This window comes from Aotus nancymaae, unplaced genomic scaffold (genome assembly GCF_030222135.1).
Source record: "Aotus nancymaae isolate 86718 unplaced genomic scaffold, 86718_ANA_hifiasm-v0.15.2.pri h1tg000049l, whole genome shotgun sequence".
Classification (NCBI taxonomy): domain Eukaryota; kingdom Metazoa; phylum Chordata; class Mammalia; order Primates; family Aotidae; genus Aotus; species Aotus nancymaae.
Window position 1 is genome coordinate 11,709,017 of NW_026988463.1, and position 16,736 is coordinate 11,725,752.

Consider the following 16,736-nt stretch of genomic DNA (forward strand, 5'->3'; position numbering starts at 1 on the left):
TCATCGGTTAAAGGTGTTAGAGGTAATACAAGACACTCATGTGTAGGTGTCTGTGGTCTCGAAAACTCATCATCTGTAGAAGCTGGCAGAGGTGTCAGAAGACACTCGAGTGGAGTTGCGCATGGAATCAGAAAATCACTGGCTAAAGGTGGTAGAGGTAATAGAAGACACTCATGTGTAGGTGTCTGTGGTCTCGAAAACTCATCATCTGTAGAAGCTGGCAGGGGTGTCAGAAGACACTCGAGTGGAGTTGCGCATGGAATCAGAAAATCACTGGCTAAAGGTGGTAGAGGTAATAGAAGACACTCATGTGTAGGTGTCTGTGGTCTCGAAAACTCATCATCTGTAGAAGCTGGCAGGGGTGTCAGAAGACACTCGGGTGGAGTTGCATATAGACTCAGAAAATCATTCGCTAAAGGTGGTAGAGGTAATAGAAGACACTCATGTGCAGGTGTCTGTGATCTTGAAAACTCATCATCTGTAGAAGCTGGCAGAGGTGTCAGAAGACACTCGGGTGGATTTGCGTATAGACTCAGAAAATCATTCGCTGAAGGTGGTAGAGGCAATAGAAGACACTCATGTGTAAGTGTCTGTGGTCTCGAAAACTCATCATCTGTAGAAACTGGCAGGGGTGTCAGAAGACACTCGGGTGGAGTTGTGTATAGACTCAGAAAATCATTCGCTAAAGGTGGTAGAGGTAATAGAAGACATTCATGTGCAGGTGTCTGTGATCTTGAAAACTCATCATCTGTAGAAGCTGGCAGGGGTGTCAGAAGACACTCGGGTGGAGTTGCATATAGACTCAGAAAATCATTCGCTAAAGGTGGTAGAGGCAATAGACACTCATGTTCAGGCGTCTGTGGTCTTGAAAACTCATCATCTGTAGAAGCTGGCAGGGGTGTCAGAAGACACTCGGGTGGAGTTGTGTATAGACTCAGAAAATCATTCGCTAAAGGTGGTAGAGGCAATAGACACTCATGTTCAGGCATCTGTGGTCTTGAAAACTCATCATCTGTAGAATCTGGCAGGGGTGTCAGAAGACACTCGGGTGGAGTTCCGTATAGACTCAGAAAATCATTCACTAAAGGTGGTAGCGGTAATAGACACTCATGTTCAGGCGTCTGTGGTCTTGAAAACTCATCATCTGTAGAATCTGGCAGGGGTGTCAGAAGACACTCGGGTGGAGTTGCATATAGACTCAGAAAATCTTTCACTAAAGGTCGTAGCGGTAATAGACACTCATGTTTAGGCGTCTGTGGTCTTGAAAACTCATCATCTGTAGAAGCTGGCAGGGGTGTCAGAAGACACTCGGGTGGAATTGCGTATAGACTCAGAAAATCATTGGCTAAAGGTGGTAGTGGTAATAGACACTCATGTGCAGGCGTCTGTGGTCTTGAAAACTCATCATCTGTAGAAGCTGGCAGGGGTGTCAGAAGACACTCGGGTGGAATTGCGTATAGACTCAGAAAATCATTCGCTAAAGGTGGTAGAGGTAATAGAAGACACTCATGTGCAGGCGTCTGTGGTCTTGAAAACTCATCATCTGTAGAAGCTGGCAGGGGTGTCAGAAGACACTCGGGTGGACTTGCATATAGACTCAGAAAATCATTCGCTAAAGGTGGTAGAGGTAATAGAAGACACTCATGTGCAGGCGTCTGTGGTCTTGAAAACTCATCATCTGTAGAAGCTGGCAGGGGTGTCAGAAGACACTCGGGTGGAGTTGCATATAGACTCAGAAAATCATTCGCTAAAGGTGGTAGAGGTAATAGAAGACACTCATGTGCAGGTGTCTGTGGTCTTGAAAACTCATCATCTGTTGAAGCTGGCAGGGGTGCCAGAAGACATTCGGGTGGAGTTGTGTACAGACTCAGAAAATCATTGGCTAATGGTGGTAGAGGTGCCAGAAGACTTTTGTGTGTAGGTGTCTGTAGTCCCAGGTGACACCCAGACGGAGGATGTGGCCGCCAAGCCATCAGTGGTCTTGAAGCGTCAGCCATGAGGTAGGGCGAGTAGAGCAATCCTGAGCAATGATGTTGCTGTGCTGCAGCCAAATTAACCTGTAGGCAGAAGGAAGAATTATTTTGAAATGTATGAATCTGACAGACAGAACCACCAACGCCAACACAGGCTGCACCTTATGTTGCTGCTGATAGTTTTTTGCACCTTTCTGTCCTCCAGGTTTCACAACAGCAGCATCAGTGTCATGAAGTCACCCTTCCACTAAGTACCACTGACAGCTGGGGAGTGAAGAAGAGTCATTGGGACAAACTGTTTTCTCCACATGCCACTGCGTCTGTCTGCAAATGTAGGCAGGCTGGGGGCCTGCCCCAGGGAAGACAGAGTCATAGCACAGTAAGGAAGAAGCATCTTTCAGACACAGGAGTGTCTCTGTCCATCCTCATTCCTCCCTCATCGCCATCACCAGAGCATGTTCTTTGCGTCAGATAAACAGCGAGTAAGAGAGGTATGAAAAGCCCATTGTCCACACATGTGTTACAGCTTCTTTTTGCAGAATGTTCTCCAGGCCTTTTATGTTCCGTCTCTGATTCTCAAAATTCTGCAAGTCAGTGTGACCACCCTGCTCCAAATCTTAAGAAAACAGAGGCTCCCCAAGGAAGAAGAACATGTGCCCAGGGTCACAGAGCTTGCAGGAGGCAGAGTGGAAGTCTATTCCAGCTCTGCCTGCAGGACCCTCTCATTTTCCCTCTGATTCCCTTCTTGACAAAGGCTCTTCTTCACTCTGGGGGTGCCCTCCATGAGCACAGATGGCTCTGGGAAATGTGTAAGCAGGGAAACTGGGAGAGGGTTTTCTGACAGAAGAATCTGACATACAGAAGTCAGTTAGGCATGGCTAGAGTATTTCTTTTAACTCCCAGGTAATACAAATTTTAAGTGCATTATGACATAAATAATACTTTTGTCCAGGGAATAATGAGGTGGGACTTCTGAAAAAAGCAAGTTTTAGAAATGTGTTTAATTTCAAGTGTACAGTTCCCATCATGTGTAATCATAGGACTCGGCAGCTGTTGAAGGTACAGAGGCCAGACGAGAACCCCCACAGCTGAGCATCATTTAAGGCATTAGTTGGGAATTGTCACTGTGGGTAATAGGTTACATTCACTTTCACTAACTCACAATCGAGGCATTTTTTTATTACAAATATGGAGACTCCGACACTTAGAATGTTAGATCAGGGCACCGCCACATGGGGGTGAAGGCGTTTTTGCACAACACAGTTACCAACAGGAATGGGAGTGTGATGAACTATGAAATTGACCTTGACGAAGAGCATTCAAAATTGCACAAAGCACATATTAATGCTGGATTAATGAGTTTTCACTTTCATCACTTCTGGGAATACAGCAGATATTTGAAATGTTGATCACCTACCTTGTAGAAAAAAACAAACAAAATCACAGCAAAATAAAAGAAAACCCCACATAATTCAGAAATAGACCCCACAACACCTTGAGTAACAGATCAGTCAGCGTTCACTGGGCCATGAGACCCATGAAAGTGGAAGTCAGTGGAATTCCTGTTATTTCCAGAAACAGAACAGTAAAAGCCCTTCAGCCCTCAGTCCCTAAGCATTTATGGCTTCTGGAGGTGCCACTCAAGATGACTAGCTGGGAATGAAGAAGCCAGAAAGCTTATGGGAAAAATTTTGCTTCTGAAAAAGTCCAGACAGAAAAGGTATCACAGAACCTACAGAGCAGAGGCCAGGCCAGGAGAGGATGATGGAGGAAAAGACTACAGTGTCCTGATACAGGCACAGTGAAAATGACCCCAGCATTTACCTTTGTCTTCTCTGTGTTTTCACTTGGGACGCAGCTGCTGTTCCTCACGGGAACCGAATGAGGTCCTGCATCTGCTAAGGGCAAGAGAAGGGAATGGGGCTAAATCTCACTCGCATGTTCTGTGCAGAATAAGAAACCCTCCACGCCTTCTGCTGCCATCTCACCCTCTTTGCCACACTCAGGTCCCTTACCAGAGGCACAGGGTTAATTGACCAGATGCATCAGAGGACCCTGGAGCCCTCTGGGCCTGAGCCTTGAGGAAGATACTGCAGAGTCCTGGTCCAGGGGTTTTCTTAACTCTCAACAGGCTGTGGACAAGTCGGGCTCTAACCAGTTGGAAATGAGCTTTAAATCAGGGTTCCCAGTACACATCAAAGGAAATCACCCATCATGTGAGCACAGACTCCAAATTAAAATAGAAACAGCCATGGATGGGAAGAACATCTATAGGGCCAGGACAGGAGCAGCACTGCTCCTTTTCTTCAAGCTGTAGGGGCATTTAAAATCCTGCAGATTCATAGTGAATCTAACCTCCATATCTCACCAGGCATTGTCAATATTTATGAACAGAAATGAACATAAAGAGACTAACGGTCATGAGAAAAGGTAAGCGCTACAGAAATTAAATGGGGGCCGGATGCGGTGGCTCACACTTGTAATCCGAGAACTTTGGAAGGCTGAGGTGGGCAGATCACTTGAGGTCAAGAGTTAGAGACAAGCCTGACCAACATGGTGAAACTCTGTCTCTACTAAAAATACAAAAAGAAATAATTTGCCAGGCATGGTGGCAGGCACATGTAATCCCAGCCACTTGGGAGGCTGAGGCAGAAGAACTGCTTGAACTCAGGAGGTGGAGGTTGCAGTGAGCAAAAATTGTGCCACTGCACTTCAGCCTCAGTGACTGAGCAAGGTTTTCAAAACGAAAAGGAAAGAAAAGAAAAAAAGAAAGAAAGAAATCAACTGGAAAGTTTTAGGGTCACACTTCAAATGTTAGAGTAAGATTACATAGAAATTTAGCTTACTAAAGGAGTTATATAGTTCACAATAAACAATTTAAATAAGCAAAAGGAATGAAGGAAGTTCCAAAAAGTACAAATAAATGCTTCTTTTCTTAAAGCAGATCTCATGTACTGTTTTATAGATCCATGAAGACATCACCTGAAAATCTCTGCTCTCATCAGCACTTACAGCTCCCATTCTAAAATGTTATCGTTGTTACTTTTCTCAAATGAAAGAAAAACAAAGCCTTCACACTGACTCAAGGTGGGAAGGGGAGCTGGCCCATTTGCCTTGTAGGCTCGTCTTCACAGTTAAAACTAACCAAGGCATCAGTGGGGGGCAAAGTCCACAGTCAGTGGAGGGGTCTCAGCTCAATCATTCACACAGGACTAGCCAAGAGCCATTCAGTCAGGGCACTTGAGAAAAATGGGGTCCTGTCCCCCAGCAGGACAACTGTTCTCTTCATAAGTGCTAGGAACTGTTTCCAGGAGACATGACAATTACCCCACCTGAGCCCTCACCCCCAAAAGGAGAAGCAGGGTATGTGGACTGTGCAGCAGAAACTAAGCGGCTGCCTTCACGGGAGCTCCTACCTCGCCAGAAAGCGTTCTTCAGGCACAGGTGTTTCTGGGCTGGCCCCTCACTCATGTGTCTCCCTGGCACTCTCCTCATTCTCCTCATTTCCCATCTAGAAGACAGAGAAAGAACTGACTTGAAAAAGAATTAAAACACCACGTTCTTTACTAGACACTTGAAGCTTCATCTTAAAACAAAAACATCCTTAAAAATGACCATAACAACTGAGCGCGGTGGCGCAAGCCTGCAATCCCAGCACTTTGGGAGGCTGAGGTGGCCAGATCACCTGAGGTCGGGAGTTTGAGACCAGCCTGACCAACAAGGAGAAATTGTCTCTACTAAAAATACAAAAAAGTCAGGTGTAGTGGCACATGCTTTTAATTCCATCTACTTGGGAGCCTGACACAGAGAATTGCTTGAACCCGGGAGGTGGAGGTTGCAGTGTGCTGAGATTTCACCACTGCACTCCAGCCTGAGTGACGGAGACTCTGGCTCAAAAAGAAAAAAAATCCATCACAATGACCTACCTGTGCTGCTTGTAGGAAGCCTTGCTCTCTGCCGTCTCCCCCTCCAAGGCTTGAGCACAGAACTGTGGGGAGAAAAATACATCCATGTCCTCACCTGGCAGACTATGCCCAAAAGCAAGGAAAACAAAGAAACAAAACTTACCCAGTTGTCAAGAGCCTTTCTTGCAGAAGAGGTGACCTGAAAAAGCCACCACACCCAGCCTGAAAGAACATCTTTCAAGTTCTTTATAGAATTTGATTTTTCTGATTTTAACTCACAGGTAATTTAGTTAAAATCAGAAGTGGTACATGAAAAAACATCCCCTCCCCAGGCGTGGTGGCTCACGCTTGTAATCCCAGCACTTTGAGAGGCTGAGGTGGGTGGATCACTTGAGATTGGGAGTTTGAGACCAGCCTGGCAAACATGGTGAAACCCCAACTCTACTAATACAAAAATTAGCTGGGTGTGGTGGTGACCGCCTGTCATTCCAGCTGCTCATTGGGAGCTGAGGCAGGAGAATCACTTAAACTCATGAGGTAGAGGTTGCAGTGAGCCGAGATCACACCATTATACTCCAGGCTGGGTGACAGAGCCAGACTGTCAAAAAAAAAAAAGAAAACTTCCCCCCACTTGTATTGACAATTCTCTGCTCAGGACTAAGTAGGGTAGAGACTGTTAAATGCGGCAGGGTGTGGTGGCTCACACCTGTAATCCCAGCACTTTGGGAGGCCGAGGCAGGTGGATCACCTGAGTTCAGAGTTCAAGACCAGCCTGACAAAAATGGTGAAATCCTGTCTCTACCAAAAATACAAAAATTAGCCGGGCATAGTGGTACATGCCTGTAGTTCCAGCTACTTGGGAGGCTGGGGCAGGAGTCTCACTGGGACCTAGGAGGCAGAGGTTGCAGTGAGCTGAGATTGTGCCACCACACTCCAACCTGGGCCAGAGAGTCAGACTCCATTTCAAAAAAAAAAAAAAAAAAAAGGAGAAAGGCAGTCCCGAATGGCAGGTAATTATCTAGGTTGTAAAAATAAAACGTACTTCCTCTTCCCTTGAATATAAAAAGCATTGTGGGATTAGTGCTTTTTTCTTGGATCGTTATTCAGAAGGAGGTTCAGTCCCCAGACAACCACATTTTTACTGTCATGAAAGGTAAAGTATACTTTACCTTTCTGTGTTAGTATACTCACACAGAAGCAAATTTTTCGGAGGAAAAGGCCAACCATAGAAACTCCCATAAATACAACAGTGAAGACTATCCACAAAATGCCAGGAACGTCATGCCCAGTGTACAAATCATTAGGTGGAAAACTGATGCCCTGGAATAATAATAGTTGAAATAATGAAAAGGTCAGTGACATTGACAATATTTCAGTAAAAAATAATAATCTTTAGAAACCATCAACCTCCTCCAAGAGGTAACCACACCCCTCAGATATCACCAGGGGATTCCACTGCTTCAAAAAAGATTGGAAGTTACCAGTCTCATGTTTTTTGCATGGCTGGTAGTGTGTTTAGGCATTCTAAATGTACACTGCCTTTTTTTTTTCTTGACGTAAAGCAGGGATATCCAATTTGTTGACTTCCCTGGGCAATATTAAAAGAAGGAACCTTGTCTTAGGCCACACATAAAATACACTAACCCTAACAATAGCTGATGATCTAAAAAATATCACAAAAAGGCCAGGTGTGGTGGCTCATGCCTGTAATCCCAGCACTCTCGGAGAGTGAGGCTAGGGGATCACCTGAGGTCAGGAGTTCCAGACCAGCATGGCCAAAATGGTGAAACCTCATCTCTACCAAAAATACAAAAATTGGTCAGGTATGGTGGCAGATGCCTGCAATACCAGCTACTCAGGAGGCTGAGGCAGAAGAATCGCTTGAACCAGGGAGGGAGAGGTTGAAGTGAGCCAATATCACGCTATTGTACTCCAGCCTGGGAGACAAGTGGGAGACTTTGTCTCAAAAAAACAAAAATAAAAACAAAAATCACAAAAAAAAAATTTTTTTTTTTTTTTTGAGACGTGTCCCACTCAGTCGCCCAGGCTAGAGTGCAGTGGTGCAATCTCAGCTCACTGCAACCTCCGCCACCTGGATTCAAGCCATTCTCCTGCCTCAGCCTCCTGAGTAGCTGGTACTACAGGCACCTGCCACCACGCCTGACTAATTTTTATATTTTTAATAGAGACAGCATTTCACCATGTTGGTCAGGCTGGTCTGGAGCTCCTGACCTCAACTGATCCGCCAGCCTCAGCCTCCCAGTTACAGGCGTGAGCCACCACACCAGGCCTGTCATTTCTTTATATTTAGATAACATAAGGACTTTAAGACCCTTTCTCCTTTGGGTCAATCAATGATCTGCACCATACACATTTTACAAAACCAAGGACAATACAGTCCTGACTCACATCCTGGTCACGTCACTCCTAGTGACTCCCACATTGCAAACCTCCCAGCAGGTGCAGCCCTCTCCTCTCCATCTGATGGGCCTCTAATCTCCCATCACACTGACTGGACACAGACTCCCTAGAGGCAGCCCCCAAGAGCAGAAGACAGGGATGACACAGAAGTTCCTAAACAGTCATCAAATGACAAAACTCAAATGACATTTCATCTTATTTTGGTTTTGTTTGAGACAAGAGTGCAGTAGGCATCCAACTAATCATTTTTGGAATCTTTAGTAGAGATGGGTTTGGCTATGATGCCCAGGCTAGACTTGAACTCCTGGACTCAGGTGATCTGCCCACCTTAACCCCCCAAAGTGCTGAAATTACAGGCCTGCACTGTGTAATATGCCAAGTGACACAGCCCAATAACAAGGAAGAAACCCCAAGGGCCCAGCGTCTACTCACATGGGTGGATGGATGGCTGGGAAACCCCAGCAGGAGGAGCCAAAAGAGCGGCCACGGCACCCACATGTCCTGGTCCTCTCAGGGCGCCCTGAGAGGGCCAGGACAGAGGTGGGGGTGGCTAAGGGCTGGGGGAGGGAAGGGGATGGGGATGGGGCAGGATCTGAGTTGGGGAGGGGGATGGGAGGGAAGGGGAGGGAGGGGTACAGGGGATGTTGGGCACCTGGAGGAGGGGGAGGAGAATGGAGTCTAGGAAAGAATCGGGTTGAAACAGTCTTCAAGTGCGAGTGGGAGGTTCAGCTACAAGTCAGGGAGAAAAGTCCATCAGGGAAGCCGCAGGACACGTGGAGCAAGAGAGCGGGAGGCTCGGGAGCAATTAAATGGAGACCAGGGCTCTGGCTTCCACCTAATCTTCTCCTGTCTGGGCGCTGCCTAAGCAACCCTCGTGCTTTATACTCCCTCTCCACCAATCCCTGGCCCCGGAATGTGGAACCACACAATGGACATTACATCTGTTCTCCAATGCCCCTCCCCCCCTCAGCCCCCAACTGACTCCCAAGGACAGGTCCTCTCTGGAACCTTCACAGACCTCATTTCTGGTCTTCCCCACCAGCTCCCTGTTCCTGCTTCTGGGTGGCTCCTTCCTTCCTGAGCTTCCAGGGTTTCTCATGGTCAGTCTTGGCTGCACAACATAAGAAACAAATGATGGCAGGATGGCAGGAAGAACCTCACACACAAGCAGAGTGGGAGGCTCTACAGGCCCCTCTCAGCCATTCATATTCTAAGCAACAAAACATCACAAGGATGCAGAAGGTCCCAATAGTAAAGCATCTCCATCACATCCATGCAGCCATCATCCATCATCCTGTATCTCGGGAACAAATGTTGGAGCTACACTGGTTTTAAGCATGCAAGGTACATTTACAAAAATTAACCCGACTTCTTTTGTTCATCACACCCCCTTCCCTCTCCGGGGGCTCGGACACACCCCCTCCCCTCGCAGGGACCTCGGACACACCCCCTCCCCTCGCGGGGACCTCGGACACGCCCCCCTCCCCTCGCGGGGACCTCGGACACGCCCCCTGCCCTCTCCGGGGGCTCGGACACACCCCCTTCCTCTCCGGGGGCTCGGACACACCCCCTCCCCTCTCTGGGGGCTCGGACACAACCCCTCCCCTCGCGGGGACCTCGGACACGCCCCCTTCCCTCTCCAGGGGCTCGGACACACCCCCTTCCCTCTCAGGGGGCTCGGACACGCCCCCCTCCCCTCGCGGGGACCTCGGACACGCCGCCCTCCCCTCGCGGGAACCTCAGACACGCCCCCTTCCCTCTCCGGGGGCTCGGACACACCCCCTTCCCTCTCAGGGGGCTCGGACACGCCCCCCTGCCCTCACGGGGACCTCGGACACGCCCCCTCCCCTCGCGGGGACCTCGGACACGCCCACCTCACCTCGCGGGGACATCGGACACGCCCCCTGCCCTCTCTGGGGGCTCGGACACGCCCCCTTCCCTCTCAGGGGGCTCAGACACGCCCCCCTCCCCTCGCGGGGCCCTCGGACACGCCCCCCCTCCCCTCGCGGGGACCTCGGACACGCCCCCTGCCCTCTCTGGGGGCTCGGACACACCCCCTTCCCTCTCCGGGGGCTCGGACAAACCCCCTCCCCTCGCGGGGACCTCGGACACGCCCCTCTCCCCTCGCGGGGACCTCGGACACGCCCCCCTCCCCTCGCGGGGACCTCGGACACGCCCCCCTCCCCTCGCGGGGACCTCGGACACACCCCCTCCCCTCGCGGGGACCTCGGACACGCCCCCCTCCCCTCGTGGGGTCCTCAGACACGCCCCCTTCCCTCTCCGGGGGCTCGGACACACCCCCTTCCCTCGCGGGGACCTCGGACACGCCCCCTCCCCTCACGGGGAACTCGGACACGCCCCCCTCCCCTTGTTTACAAGAATATACTGGCAAGGATGAGAGGAACTGTAAACCAGTCTCATACACTGAAATTAGGAGAATATACAGTTACATAAGCTTTTTGAATAATAATTTGGAAATATATACATAAAGCCTTAACTGTTTGAGGTATATTCAACTCTTGATCTACTAACTCTACTACTAGAAATTTACCATAAGGAAATAATTTTATATGTGCACAATTTACTGCAAGAAGATCATCAAAAGCATTTTATTTTTTTGAGACTTAGTCTTACTCTGTTAACCAGGCTAGAGTGCAATGGCACAATCTCAGCTCACTGCCACCTCCACCTTCCGGGTTCAAGCGATTCTAGTGCCTCAGCCTCCCAGGTAGCTGGGATTACAGGTGACCACCACCACGCCCAGTTAATTTTTGTATTTTTAGTAGAGACAGGGTTTTGCCATGTTGGCCAGGCTGATCTTGAACTCCTCTGCTCAAGTGATCCACCTGCCTCAGTCTCCCAAAGTGCGGGGATTAGAGACAGGAGCCACTGTACCTGGCTTCATGTCATAGTTTATTAACTACTTATTCTAAGAAAAAAATTGGCTGGGCACAGTGGCTCACGCCTGTAATCCCAGCACTTTGGAAGGCCAAGGTGGGCAGATCACCTGAGTTCCGGAGCCTGAGACCAGCCTGGCCATTATGGCGAAGCCATGTCTCTATTAAAAATACAAACAAAAATTTAGCTGGGTGTGGTAGCGCACACCTGTAATCCCAGCTACTCAGGAGGCTGAGGCAGGCGAATTGCTTGAACCTGGGAGATGGAGGTTGCAGTGAGCCAATATCGCAGCACTGCACTCCAGCCTGGGCGACAGAACAAGAATCTGTCTCAAAAAAATAAAAAATAAAAAAAAAAAATAAATTTATTAAGCTTTCTCAGTTAGAAATATTCCCTTTCTTTAGAAATCTCTCTATAGGTAATGGTACACACCTGCAATCCCAGCACGTTGAGATTACAGCCAAGGCAGGAGGATCGCTTGAGGCCAGGATTTTTGAGACTAGCCTGGGCAACAAAAGGAGAATCCGACTCTATGAAAAATAAAAAGTGAGTCGGGTATGATGGTGCCCGCCTACATCCAAGCTACTCAGGAGGCTGAAATCCGAGGATCACGAGCCCAGCCGTTCACGGCAGCAGTGAGCTATGATCAAGCCACTGCCCTCCAACTTGGGTGACAGGGTGAGATTCTGTCTCAAAAACAAAACAAAACTGAGAAAGAAAAATCCAAAGTAATCCCATTAAAAAATGGGCAAAAACAACGGGGCGCCCGGGCCACCTGAACTCAGCCTCGCCGGGCGCCACCAGAGGCCTGGACCGCCAGGACTCCCCGCGCTCGCGCCTCTCGTCCAACTCATGACCCTCGCCAACCGCCCTGCGGGGTTGGTGGGGGGACCGGGAGCGGGGCCGTCATCCGGACCAAACCCATGACATCGCGCTGCCCAGGCCCCGAGCCCGCCCAGAAGCCACAGACGAGCAGTAGGTAGCCATAGTCGGACTGAACCGCTGGGCCAGCGGGGCAGCCCCCTCCGAGCCACGGCCGTCCCCGTTCATCGTCCTGATCCCCATCGCCCCTGGCCCAGAGGCGACCTCAGGTAGGAGAGGGCTCCCTTCACCTCGGTGCCTCAGTTCCCCCAGCTGTAAAACAGGGACTGGGCTGCCCAGTGGCCGAGAGGGGCTGGCTGTGGAGCCGCGTCCAACCCCCGCCCTCTAGGTGGCCCGCGGTCCCATGAGGACGTTTTCTAATGGAAATACTTGGCCTGCCGCTCCCAGCTGCCCCCATCGCACTCACGCAATTACCGGCCCAGCCCCAGTCCAAGCACGACCCATGGTGACCTCCGGGAACAGCACCCTGGCTCCCTCCAGCACTGGCACCCAGGGGTGGGCTGATCTGGCTGCACAGGGCACGGGGTGAGGCTGGGATCCCGCTGTCCTGATGAATGGACTGATCAACGGAGGCAGCAATGCCCCCACCGTGGAGCCCACACCCCACCCCCACAACCCATTTCGTGCAATAAATGTCATTTATTTTTGCCCCTCCAAAAATAATGGGCAAAATATCTCAATAGATATTTTCCAATGGAAGACATACAAATGGCCAACAAGTATATGCAAACATTTAACCTCACTAATCGTCACAGAATCTGTCAAATTTATCTCTCTGTTGTTGCTGTGTAATCTTTGCATTGAATTCACATTGCAGGCCAGGCATGGTGGCTCACGCCTGTAATCCAAGCACTTTGGAGGCCAAGGTGGGCGGATCACCTGAGGTCGGGAGTTCAAGACCAGCCTGACCAACATGGTGAAACTCCATCTTTATTTAAAAAAAAAAAAAAAAGTCATTAAAAAAAAGAAAAAAAAAAAAGAATTCACATTGCAAAAATATAACAGCTATTAGAAACAAGGGCTGCAGAGGGTATTTCCTGAGTTGTAAGAGTTGCTAGAATAATAAGATTCAGGATCCTAGCAGCATAAGAATATGTTTATGGGCCTCATTCAAGAAGTTTTTTTGTTGCCTCTTTTTTTTTTTTTTTAAGACAGAGTTTTACTCTGTTGCCCAGGCTGGAGTGCAATGGCGATCTCGGCTCACTGCAACCTCTGCCTCCTGGGTTCAAGAGATTCTCCTGCCTTAGCCTCTCGTGTAGCTGGGATTACAGGCATGTGCCACTACGCCCAGCTAAGTTTTTTGTATTTTTAGTAGAAATGGATTTTTTCCATGCTAACCAGGCTGGTCTTGAGCTCCTAACCTCAGGTGATCTGCCCACCTCAGATTCCCAAAGTGCTGGAATTACACTGGAATTGAGACTAGCCTGGGCAGCAAAGGGAGAATCCGTCTGTACAAAAAATAAAATAAAAAGTTAGTTGGGAATTACAGGCCTGAGCCACCATGCCCAGCCTTCTTTTAATTTTCTTCCTGAAATCCCAAGAAACTATAGTGCACTGTTGCCAGTGTGGGGTAAGGAAGATAGGTAGGGAAAAGAGGGTTCCAAATAAAGCTTCAGGCCGGCTGTGGTGGCTCATGCCTATAATCCCAGCATTTTGGGAGACTGAGGCGGGTGGATCACCTGAGATTAGAAGTTTGAGACCAGTCTGGCCAGCATGGTCAAAGACCTTCTCTACTAAAAATACAAAATTTAGCCAGGCCTCGTGGCGGGTGCCTGTGGCCCCAGCTACTTGTGACTGAGGCAGAAGAATCACTTGAACCTGGCAGGTGGAGGTTGCAGTCAGCCAAGATCGCACCACTGCACTTTAACCTGGGCGACACAGTGAGGCTCTGTCTCACAAAACAAACAAACAAAAAGAAAAAGAATAAAACAATAAGGTTTCAAAGGCCAGCTAGACCAGCAGTGTTCCTCAAATTTTCACATTCACAAAAATCACCTGGGGGAATCTTGTTAAGATGTGGCAGATTCTAATTCTGTCTGTGATTCAGTATTTCTTTTTTTTAAATGGAGTTTCACTTGATCTCGGCTCACTGCAACCTCCCTCCCAGGTTCAAGGGATTCTCCTGTGTCAGCCTCCCAAGTAGCTGGCATTACAGAGGCCTACCACCATGCCCAGCTACTTTTTCTATTTTTTTTTTTTTTTTTTGAGACGGAGTTTCGCTCTTGTTACCCAGGCTGGAGTGCAATGGCGCGATCTCGGCTCACCGCAACCTCTGCCTCCTGGGTTCAGGCAATTCTCCTGCCTCAGCCTCCTGAGTAGCTGGGATTACAGGCACGTGCCACCATGCCCAGCTAATTTTTTGTATTAGTAGAGACAGGGTTTCACCATGTTGACCAGGATGGTCTCGATCTCTTGACCTCGTGATCCACCCGCCTCGGCCTCCCAAAGTGCTGGGATTACAGGCTTGAGCCACCGCGCCCGGCCTTACTTTTTCTATTTTTAGTAGAGACGGGGTTTCACCATATTGGCCAGGATAGTCTCGAACTCCTGACCACAGGTGATCCACCTGCCTCGGCCTCCCAAAGTGCTGGGATTACAGGCACCAGCCACCACGCCCGGCCATGATTCAGTATTTCTAACAAGCTCCCTAGTGGTTCCAGTGCTGCTGGTCTTTAGACCATACTTTTCTAAGCAACGATACTTAAAGCTAAAAAGGAATGTGGTTTTTTGTTTGTTTTTTGAGACAGGGTCTCACTCTGTTACCCAGTCTGAAGTGTAATGGTGCAATCTTGGCTCACTTCAAGCAATTCTCCAGCCTCAGCCTCCTGAGTAGCTGGAATTACAGGTGAGCACCACCAGGCTCAGCTAATTTTGTAATTTTAGTACAGCTGAGGGTTTTACCATGTTGACCAGACTGGTCTCCAACTCCTGACCTAAAGTGTTGGGATTGGTATTACAGGTGTGAGCCACCTTGCCCAGCCTCTTTCTTTTTTTGAGATGGAGTTTCGCTCTTGTTGCCCAGGCTGGCATGATCTCAGCTCACCGCAACCTCCACCTCCTGGGTTCAAGCAATTCTCCTGCCTCAGCCTCCCAAGTACCTGGGATTACAGGCATGCACCACCACGCCCAGCTAATTTTTTGTATTTTTAGTAGAGACAGGGTTTCTCCATGTTGGCCAGGCTGGTCTCGAACTCCTGACCTCCTGACCCGCCCACATTAGCCTCCCAAAATGCTGAGATTACAGGCGTGAGCCACCGCACCTAGCCTATTTTATTTTTATTTTTATCTTCATTTGTACTTATTTATTGAGATGGAGTTTTGCTCTTGTTGCTGTTGTTACCCAGGCTGGGGTGCGACGGTGAGATCTCTGCTCACTGCAACCTCCACCTCCCGGATTCAAGTGATTCTCCTGCCTCAGCCTCCTGTGTAGCTAGGATTACAGGCGCTCACCACCACGCCCAGCTAATTTTTGTATTTTTAGTAGAGAAAGCGTTTCTCCATGTTGGTCAGGCTGGTCTCAAACCCCTGACCTCAGGTGATCCACTGGTCTCGGCCTCCTGAGGTGCTGGGATTACAGGCATGAGCCACCACGCCTGGCCCTTTTATTTATTTATTTTTTTGAGATGGAGTCTCACTCTGTTGCCCAGGCTGGAGTGCAGGGGTGCGATCTCAGATAACTGCAACCTCCACCCCCGGGTTCAAGAGATCCTCCTACCTCAGCCTCCTGAGTAGCTGGGAATTACTGGCACATGTCACCATGCACAGCTAATTTTTTTGTATTCTTAGTAGAGACGGAGTTTCATCATGTTAGCCAGGATGGTCCTGATCTCCTGACCTCATGATCTGCCCACCTCCCACCTCCCTGAGTAGCTGGGATTACAGGCATGAGCCACCACGCCAGGCCACATTTAGTTTTTAATTCCATTTTCACTTACCTGGTATTACCTTAGGACAGAACTACCTTCAAGAAATCAGCTAGATGCCTACAAGAAAAGTATCACACTTCTCTGAGGAACCTTTAAAAGGCATAGGTACTATCTTAATTAGATAATGAAAGTAGCCTGGATTCTCAAGGTTACCATTTTTACACCGTAAATTCATTTTTTTTCTTAATTCAATCAATAGGCTGTGCCCAGTGGCTCACATCTGTAATCTCAGCACTTTGGGAGGCCAAAGGGGGTGGATCACCTGAGGTCAGGAATTTGACACCAGCCTGGCCAACATCGTGAAATACCACCTCTACTAAAAATACAAAAATTAGCTAGGCGTGGTGGTGCACGCTTTAATCCCAGCTACTCGGGAGGCTGAGACAGGAGAATCACTTTAACCTGAGAGGCAGAGTTTGCAGTGAGCCTCAATCACGGCATTGCAATCCAGGCTGGGCTGCAGACCGAGACCCTGATTTTTGTCGTTGTTTTGTTTTTGAGACAGGGTCTTGGTCCTCAAAACCAAAACAATGACAAAAATCAGTGAGGCTCCAAGTTGTGTGCATCTGCAGCAATAAAGGTCAACTTTGGTGTCCCACTAGCATCATCTGCACAGCTAAATTTGACTTACTTTTAAAAAATAAAACTAAAAATAGAATCATCTGGGGAGTTTAAAGACCTCTGATGCCATGCCCCATTCCAGACCAACTCATTGAGAATGGCTGGGAGTG

The 16,736-nt window shown here is 48.8% G+C and overlaps 2 long non-coding RNA genes across 2 annotated transcripts; both read right to left on the reverse strand.

Annotated features, from left to right (window-relative positions):
• Positions 1-1,828: 1,828 nt before the first annotated feature.
• LOC135269020 (uncharacterized) lies at positions 1,829-5,944 on the reverse strand. The gene is made up of 4 exons (XR_010337361.1): positions 5,900-5,944; positions 5,390-5,484; positions 3,798-3,871; positions 1,829-2,057 (listed from the first exon to the last, which is right to left on the reverse strand). It is a non-coding gene; the product is annotated as an uncharacterized LOC135269020 (long non-coding RNA).
• Positions 5,945-6,041: 97 nt separating this feature from the next.
• On the reverse strand, positions 6,042-9,664 carry LOC135269021 (uncharacterized). The gene is made up of 3 exons (XR_010337362.1): positions 9,318-9,664; positions 7,070-7,198; positions 6,042-6,077 (listed from the first exon to the last, which is right to left on the reverse strand). It is a non-coding gene; the product is annotated as an uncharacterized LOC135269021 (long non-coding RNA).
• Positions 9,665-16,736: the final 7,072 nt, after the last annotated feature.